The sequence below is a fragment of the Zea mays genome, chromosome 9, assembly GCF_902167145.1.
Source record: "Zea mays cultivar B73 chromosome 9, Zm-B73-REFERENCE-NAM-5.0, whole genome shotgun sequence".
Lineage (NCBI taxonomy): Eukaryota > Viridiplantae > Streptophyta > Magnoliopsida > Poales > Poaceae > Zea > Zea mays.
In genome coordinates, this window is record NC_050104.1 from 87,508,511 (window position 1) to 87,516,949 (window position 8,439).

The window sequence follows — 8,439 nt, forward strand, 5'->3', positions numbered from 1 at the left end:
GGTCTTCGACATTCGACCAATACAAAGTCACCGCGAGGCCCAGCGCTAGCTACCCTCGCGTGCGACACTCCGCGCAAAAGTCGCCTAAGGGTGCAGCCGGACTAGCACAACAAGTGCGAAAAATCGAAGTCTTCCTCAAAAAAGACACTCCGCACAAAAGTCGCCTAAGGGTGCAGCCGGACTAGCACAACAAGTGTGAAAAATCGAAGTATTCCTCAAAAAAGACACTTCGCGCAAAAGTCGCCTAAGGGTGCAGCCGGACTAGCACAACAAGTGCGAAAAATCGAAGTCTTCCTCAAAAAAGACTATCTGCGCAAAAGTCGCCTAAGGGTGCAGCCGGACTAGCACAACAAGTGCGAAAAATCGAAGTCTTCCTCAAAAAAGACTATCCGCGCAAAAGTCGCCTAAGGGTGCAGCCGGACTAGCACAACAAGTGCGAAAAATCGAAGTCTTCCTCAAAAAAGACTATCCGTGCAAAAGTCGCCTAAGGGTGCAGCCGGACTAGCACAACAAGTGCGAAAAATCGAAGTCTTCCTCAAAAAAGACTATCCGCGCAAAAGTCGCCTAAGGGTGCAGCCGGACTAGCACAACAAGTGCGAAAAATCGAAGTCTTCCTCAAAAAAGACTATCCGTGCAAAAGTCGCCTAAGGGTGCAGCCGGACTAGCACAACAAGTGCGAAAAATCGAAGTCTTCCGCGAAGAGTATCCATGCAAAAGTCGCCTAAGGGTGCAGCCGGACCAAGCACAACAAGTGCGAAAAAGACTACACCAAACTGTCCGCACAAAGACCGACTACATGCGCGCCAGACAGACATAACAAATACACCAGACCAAGTGCGCAACACCTTCGTGAGCATAGCCGAATGTGCGAAGGCACACAACCTCATCATACAAGCCATTACATATGTACAGCGAGGGCATCACACTTTACATCGGCTCAACCTTCGGAATAATTCCCATCTCCCTATAGTTAAATAGCATTATCCTCAGCTCCTCACCCGCAAAAGACCTCGTAGCTCCCCCTCACCTACACTCGCAGCGGCCGGCAAGGACAACAGTTCCTGCCTGCCAGCCCTGCCCACACGAAGCCGACCGCCGTCCGCCTCACTCACTCTACGCTTCGCAACTGCCCTTCGCCGCCTACGCCCCACACTTGGACCAGGCACAACTTCAGCATCCACAGCACGCGGCGAAGCCTCCGCCGCTGCCACATCCAAGGCCGCAAAGTAATCCAAGTCCTCATCCGACGACTCTTCAGTCCACTCAACCGAACTCCTAGAGTCACCAAAATCAGAAAACTTAGACGCAGATTCATCCGATTCATTCCCATCATCCACGGTCGAAGCCGCCAAAAAATTAGCAGTAGCGGTTGCGTGCGCAGGCCCAAAATCTTGAACCTGCGCAGCAACCAAGGTTCAGCAACATATGCAAAATTCCCTAACTACCCACACCCACTAAGCCACCTGCGAAGACCCAGCCGTCGCGGGATCCTCCGCTGCCGGCTCCGCCGCCATCTTCACAGGATCCTCAGTTCTCGGCGCAGCAGTTGGCGACGAGCCACCGCCGGCCGCAGTGGCTGCGGGGGCATCAAGGGCGCCTTCGACGATTTCTGGGGGCGACGCCGAGCCGACCTCGGACACAGCCGCCACCGGGTTCGACTCTGAATCAGGCTGCGCGCTGTTCAAAGCCCCGAAGTCCTCCACTTTCTCGTTACAAGCCGCCTGAGACACAACACACAGATTCAGCAAGCCCACATATAACCCACATTCAGCAACACTAAACAAGAGTCAAACATTACCTAACCCCTCGCCGTGTCGGACCGCTCCCTAACCACCTCCCAACCGTGGGGACCCCACATCCGGTCGAAGAGGGCTCCCGCGGATTCCTTCACCACAGGGTCCTCAACCTTGTAAATCTCACGCTCGAAATCCTCATCAGATTGGTCGAAGACCTCATAGTGTCGGCACCCTTCATGGGACAGCGCGTTCATCGCCCCTTCGCAGGTGACCAGTGAGGCATAGGACATAAACCCCTCCATAATGGCGGGTAGCGCCAACAACTCCTCCTGCAGCCACTCGAGGAAGCGAAGTCCGGGCTCTTGGTCTGGCACTTCGAAGTCAGCGGTCTGTGCGCCCAGCTCGTGGTAAGAGTCCATAAGCTATTTGCGCGTCCGCTCAGCCTCCGAGCGTGTCGAAGCCTCGGCCCTCTCCACACGGGTCTGCAGAGCGTTGAACCGCTCCTCCCATTCCTCGGCGCGCTGTCTGGCAAGGCTACCCTCCACCCGCGCCAATTTGGCCTCCGCCTGCGCAGACTGCGCCTTAGCGAGGGCCTCATGAGCCTCCCTTCTCTCCTCCGCCAGTTGGCACCGGAGGTCAGCCCTCTCGCACTCCAGCGCGGCCACCTTATCCGCCAGCTTGCGGCACTTGCTGTTGGCGGCCGACTTTTCCCGGACGGCGTAAGCATGTTGCGCCCGAAGTCTCTCGACTTCGACAGACACAACCGCCGTAAGGGCCCCCGACGCCACGCGGTCAGCGAAATCAGCCGCCTACAAGACACACATAAGACCACAATCCCAACGAAACTGGTAAAAACCGAAGTCTAGCTCAACTTACCTGACTCAATGCCTCCTTCAGCCAGCGGGACACAGCGCCCGCCTCGTCCTTGATGGCAGTGAGCGCCGGAATCTCACCACCGGCGCTGAGAGCGCTACCCCTTGCCCTGGGCACCACGGCAGCCGCCGCGGTCGCCACCGCAGGCGGAACAACAACAAGTTGCCCTTCGCCCGACCCTGCAACACATCAACCGTTAAAAAAACTCGGGCTAACGACTTACCAACGAGATAATCGTCCACACTAATCTCGGTGGCGAAGTCGGCAACGCGCTTGCCCGACGGAGGCAATTCTCGGGCCTTCGCAGCTCCGGTCGGGGCAGGCTTGGTTCCATCGGCGCTGGCCGCCTTCACGGCCTCTGGCACCCTGCTGGACCCAGGGGCGGTAGACTTCGCCGCCAGCGTCGGATGGCTGCCGCCGAGGGCAGCAGCCTTTGCAGTCCCCCGCGACCTCTTCGGCCTAGCCTCAGGCAGCCTGACGACCGCCTGGCGCTTCTGCGCAGCTCCCTGACGATCCTTGTCCATCACTGCCGACACAACAGCAGCAATATTCCGTCCATAAGGAAATACTCTCCAGTCACGAACCATGCGAGATGTAAAAAAGTCTTCGCCGGCCGCGTGGGGGATAGGAACATTCTTAGGCCACCAACCCCCGGTAACCTTCAGCATCCGCGCCGAAGACTTCCGGAGCTCGGGCGAAGACATCCTCCCCCGGGGGCCGCGCATGTCCTCATCAATTCCCTAGCAAAACCATCGGAAACCCCCAGTCCTCCCGTAGCAGTACCTAGCTTCCTCTTCTTAGAGGGGGGCGGCCGCCGGCGCGGGGTCGTCTCCAGTCTCTGCCGCCGGCTTCTTCCCGCGACGATCCACATCGTCTTGCCCGGGATAACCGCCATACGGCAGACGGTTCAACTCGAAGACCCTGTTCAAGCGGTCGTTGGACCCACGTATATCCCAGCTACGCTGGCCCTCCGTCTTCGGCACATACCGACCAACAATCCGCACCGCCCCATCCTCCGCCTCACGCACAAATGCGGCAGGATCGCGGCTATGCAGATCCAGTGCGAAGGCGGGACTTCGCACCAGCATCCCACCACGGGAAGGCATCTGGCGAGGGCATACTTTGCCCAGCGCCCAGCCATGTGCCAAAGGCCACACCCCATACGCCACAAACTCCTCAACCAAATCGCGCCCACTACTCAGGCCGACCGCGCACTGCAGGGCCTCTTCGTCTGCATCCTCCTCCGCAACTTCAAACTGCGGGTATGCTGAGTAATAATGCAAGCACATCTCGGCCATGGGGAGCCCCGAATGGTCCTCGACTGTGCCCTCCGCAACGTAAAACCAAAACTCATGCCAGTTGCCCCATTTATTGCGGGCGCAAGGAACCAACTCAACGACCTCCATCGAAGTCTTGCCGGTCTTCGGCGTAAATGTACAGGACCCAAACTGAGCAATCTTATTTCCGATCATCCTTTTCTGCCAGTGCAGACAATAGTACTTTGCGAAGACTTCGACCGATCGCTGTCCGCCGTACGAAGTCGTCGCGCAGACATATTTCGATAGGGCCACCACGGCATTCGGCGTCAGCTGGTGGATCTGGACGTTGAATCTGCGCAGGACTTCTCCCACGAATCGATGCGCAGGCAGGCGAAGACCAGCGGCAAAGAACGCCTCGAAGACAACCAACTCGCCTTCTGGCTCGGGGACCTCCTCCGCCCCCGGGGCACGAGTGACTCCGCCGCCAAAGTAACCAAGCTGCTGCATATCTTGCACGCGAACCGAGGACATCCGCGATACACCGAAATCCACCGTGTCGCCGGCGCGCAACTCCTCCGCCGCCACAGTGCTCAGTGTCTCCTCAGACGACGCGGCGGCCAGCGGCGTAGCAGCAGCAGAAGAAGAAGAGGTCGGCATCGCTACGTACCGTCGGCGGCGGCGGGCGGTCTGCTTCACACGGGCCAGATCTCCGGCGAACAAGAGCAAGAAGGGCAGACGAGCAGCGAGAGGTTTGAGAAGGCGGTTAGGGTTTTCGCGGAGCGTGAAAAGATAATGTTCAAAACGCGCCGCCCCCCGTCCCCTTTTATACACAGGGCGCGGTGCTTCGAGAAACCCGCAATCCAACAGTACGGCGTCAATCAACGGTCATGTCAAAAAACCCCGCGGAACCACTTCGAGCGAGGGCAGCGTCTCCGCCATCTAGCGACGTCTTCGGCACCAGATGACTTAGTCGAACTGGTCCCTCGGAGGGCAAATGTTGGGGCGAAGGCGAAGACGCCACCCTTCGCTCGAGGCCTTCGCCGTACTCGCTGCACCAACGGTGACAAGACAACGGGCAGACTTACCCTTCGTCTCATACGCCGCCGCACGAAGACCTGTGACGAGGACGTCTCATCTTGCGACCTCGTCCAGAATGGAGGCCCGCGTGCGATCCGGCCCAATGTAACAGGCCCTGCGTGGCCATTGCGCGTTACGGGCCTAATTTGTAAAGGCCTCCCTGTAATTACGGTCTGTAACCTCGCTTTATGGGAATATTCCAGGGATAACCTAGGTGTCTGAGGGCACATGCGTCCTTAACACGGGACGTTGGGCACTCAGATACCTATAAATACCCCCGCACAATGTCCTTGAGAGGCTAGATTAACAGAGCTATTGCAATCTCGTGCAAAAACCCTGTTTGCGTTGCTACACTCCCCCGTTGGACCAACTTGCACCAGTGAGCAAGTTCCAACATAGACTTTTAGCGACAGACTTGTTGTCGATACAGTAATTACGTCGCCCAGAATATGTGCGACGGCAAAGACCTGTCTGTCGGCAATAACAAACACATTACCCACAGATAGGTAGTCGGTATTCCTATGTCTGTCGGTAAACATTATTGCCGACACGACTTTTAGTGACACACATTATCTGTCGGGAAAACTCATTGCCAACAGACTGTGTGACGCTATTTAGGTGTATTACCATCAGATAGTCTGCCGGCAATAATGTGTCACGGTGTAGTGCAGAGGAAAGTGGCCAGATGAGTTGATTAAAGTGGTGTGGAGCCACAATACAACTATATCAAGGTCAACAGGTTTTACACCGTTCAAGTTATTGTTTGGTGACGAATCTATAACCCCAGAAGAAGCTAAGGCAAGGTCAATTAGAACAGTAGCTTCGGCAGAGGACGAAGCTGATTATTCTGTGGCAAAAGATGCTATAGAAGGGACCAGACTTCAGGCTGTGGAGAATATCAATAAATATCAAGCCGAAACAATAAAATGGCGTGACAGAAAAGTTCGGCTGAAAAACATTAAGCCAGGGCATTTGGTACTTCGGAGAGTGGCCAATCCAGACACAGTAGGCAAGCTACAGCTGAAGTGGGAAGGACCCTTTCTGGTGGTATCTTCATCAAGACCTGGTTCTTACAGATTGAAGGATATGGACGGCAACGACAATCCTAGATCTTGGAATGCGGATGAGCTTCGACGATATTATGTATAACTTGATGTAATCTTTTTCATTTTTCCTATGACACCCTTTTCCTTTCCAAAGGGGGAGAAAGGTTTTTAATATGGCCATAGTTTGTAATTTTTCCTTTCTTATCCAGCTCTACGAGAGCAAAATCCCCCAAAAATATGCAAAATGTAAAATCTGAGCATGCACCATCGAGTGCAGAAAAAGAAAAAAAACAGGGAGAAGCTCGAAAGTCGTCCCTAAGGGGATGCAGAGCACGATGAAGCTACAAAAAGTCGTTCCTAAGGGAGCGCAGCGTAAGTTTTCTGCTCAAAAGTCGTTCCTAAGGGAATGCAGAGCCAAAACCGCCGAAATATAAGGCGAAGAAGTTCAAAAGACGTTCCTAAGGGAATGCAGAACTTACACCGAAAAGTCAACAGGATACCACCGAAATAGAAGGCTAAGAAGTTCAAAAGATGTTCCTAAGGGGATGCAGAACTTACACCGAAAAATAAGCGGTGCAGCTGAAAAATAAACGGCAAAGAGATTTCAGCTATTCCTAAGGGAATGAAGAGTTTTGATGTGGCTTCGTAAGCATGTGTCTGGACATTCATTTGCACAATACATCACATCATTCATTGCATTCATATACATTCATTTAAACATACATAGGATCATCATCATCATATCATACAAATACAGACAGTTGCTTCATCTCTAATGATAAGGCTTCGGCGAAAGGAAAAGAAGCAGATTTATGCTTCGTTGTGTACGAAAAGAAGGGAAGGTGTTTTTCGCCTTCGGCTCAAAAAATACAATTTTCGTCCACATCAAAGCAGTTCATACATGGACGGAAAGGTAAAAATATATTACAAGGTATGGACAAATTTACAGAGTAGTATCTGATTCTTAAATTACAATATTCTTTACAAGGATAATTCAAAAGTTTCTCTAGAGTTTTTTCATAGCAATGTCTTCGGCTTCATCACCATCCGCTAAGCTTCGAATCATCCACCAAGCTTTGGATCATTGCTCTTCGCCTTCGTCATCCTATACATAACAAAGCGTTATAAGGTAAATTCAAGTTTCAAGGCAAAGGTAAGCACAAGGTATGAGTTTATTACCGGTTTGAGGTGACTTCGAGCTTCGTCACCAGCCAAGCTTCGTCCACCCTTCGCCCAAATTTGAGTTACGAATCTGTTCCCAATGCTTCAGGCCAGGCCGGGGATGTCATTCAAGTCCGCTGGTGATAAGCTAAAGTTCGGCTTATTTACAATATTCCTCTGCGTGCAACCAGCCTTCATAAAAGCAACAGTTGTGCCACGAGAAGCTAGCAGAGCGCAGAAGTCACCATGCCCAGCTATGACTTCATCAAGAGCATCAACTTCGCCTTCAATATGATCAAAGATGCATGGCATGTCTTCAGCTGAAGGTTTAAACTATTCAGAACTAGCTCCAATTGAGTTGAAGACCTGCTTCAGTCGTTGCACGCAATGGTTGCCGAAGTTCAGACATTTATCTTGAAGTTCTTTCAATGACTTTTGCAAGTTCAAACTCTTTGCAACTTCAGCTTCAAGCTTTGCATCAAAATCCTTCTTCTCTTGTTTGAAGCTTTTTGATTTCATGGAGAGTTCACTGTTTAATCTAGCAAGCTTGGGCTTCTGCCAGCGAACCATCTATTGTTTGAAGTGCGAAATCCTTCTTCTCCAGAGCAGCTTCGTGATCTTTAATTTTGCCCTCTAAGCCTTCAATTATAATCTCGTTTTTCTTGTCCTCAAGGTCTTGGTGCATCCTCAAGGTTTTACTTAGTAGTAGACTCTGAAAAAATAACCTTCATCAGAAGTAACCTTCATATCGAAAATAATAAAAAGTTAATGTAAGAACTTTACCTTAAAATTAGAATAAAACAAGCTACCGGCGATATGTTGCCACCGGTATCTGCTAAGTTCGGCCTCAAGCTTCGGAAAGCCAACACTCTTCGATAGAGTGCTGACAACCTTCGCTCCAGTCCGGTCCCGGAGACATCCTAAGCTCTCTTCGTCAACGCCACCGAAGAGCAATGCTCCTGGTTGATAGCCACATAATATTGCATAATCCCTCAGCTCTTCCTTCTCAGCCTTAGACAACTTTTGACCAAGTATGTTTTGAAAATTAAAATCCTTTTCCTCCGAAGTATCTTCGGCAATCTCCTTCTCTTTCCCCTTCTCTTTCCCGGGCGCTGGGGCCAGAGTCTCTTCGGCAGCTGTAGCAGCTTCTTCCGCGGCCATGTTCAAAAGCATCTTATCAATATCAGAAACAGTGCCCTCCAGATTTGTATCTTTGGCCGTCTCAGCTTCGGCAATTGCAGCTTCGGCGGGGGCAGCCTCGGTAGTTGCTGTGTTTTCAGCAACCGG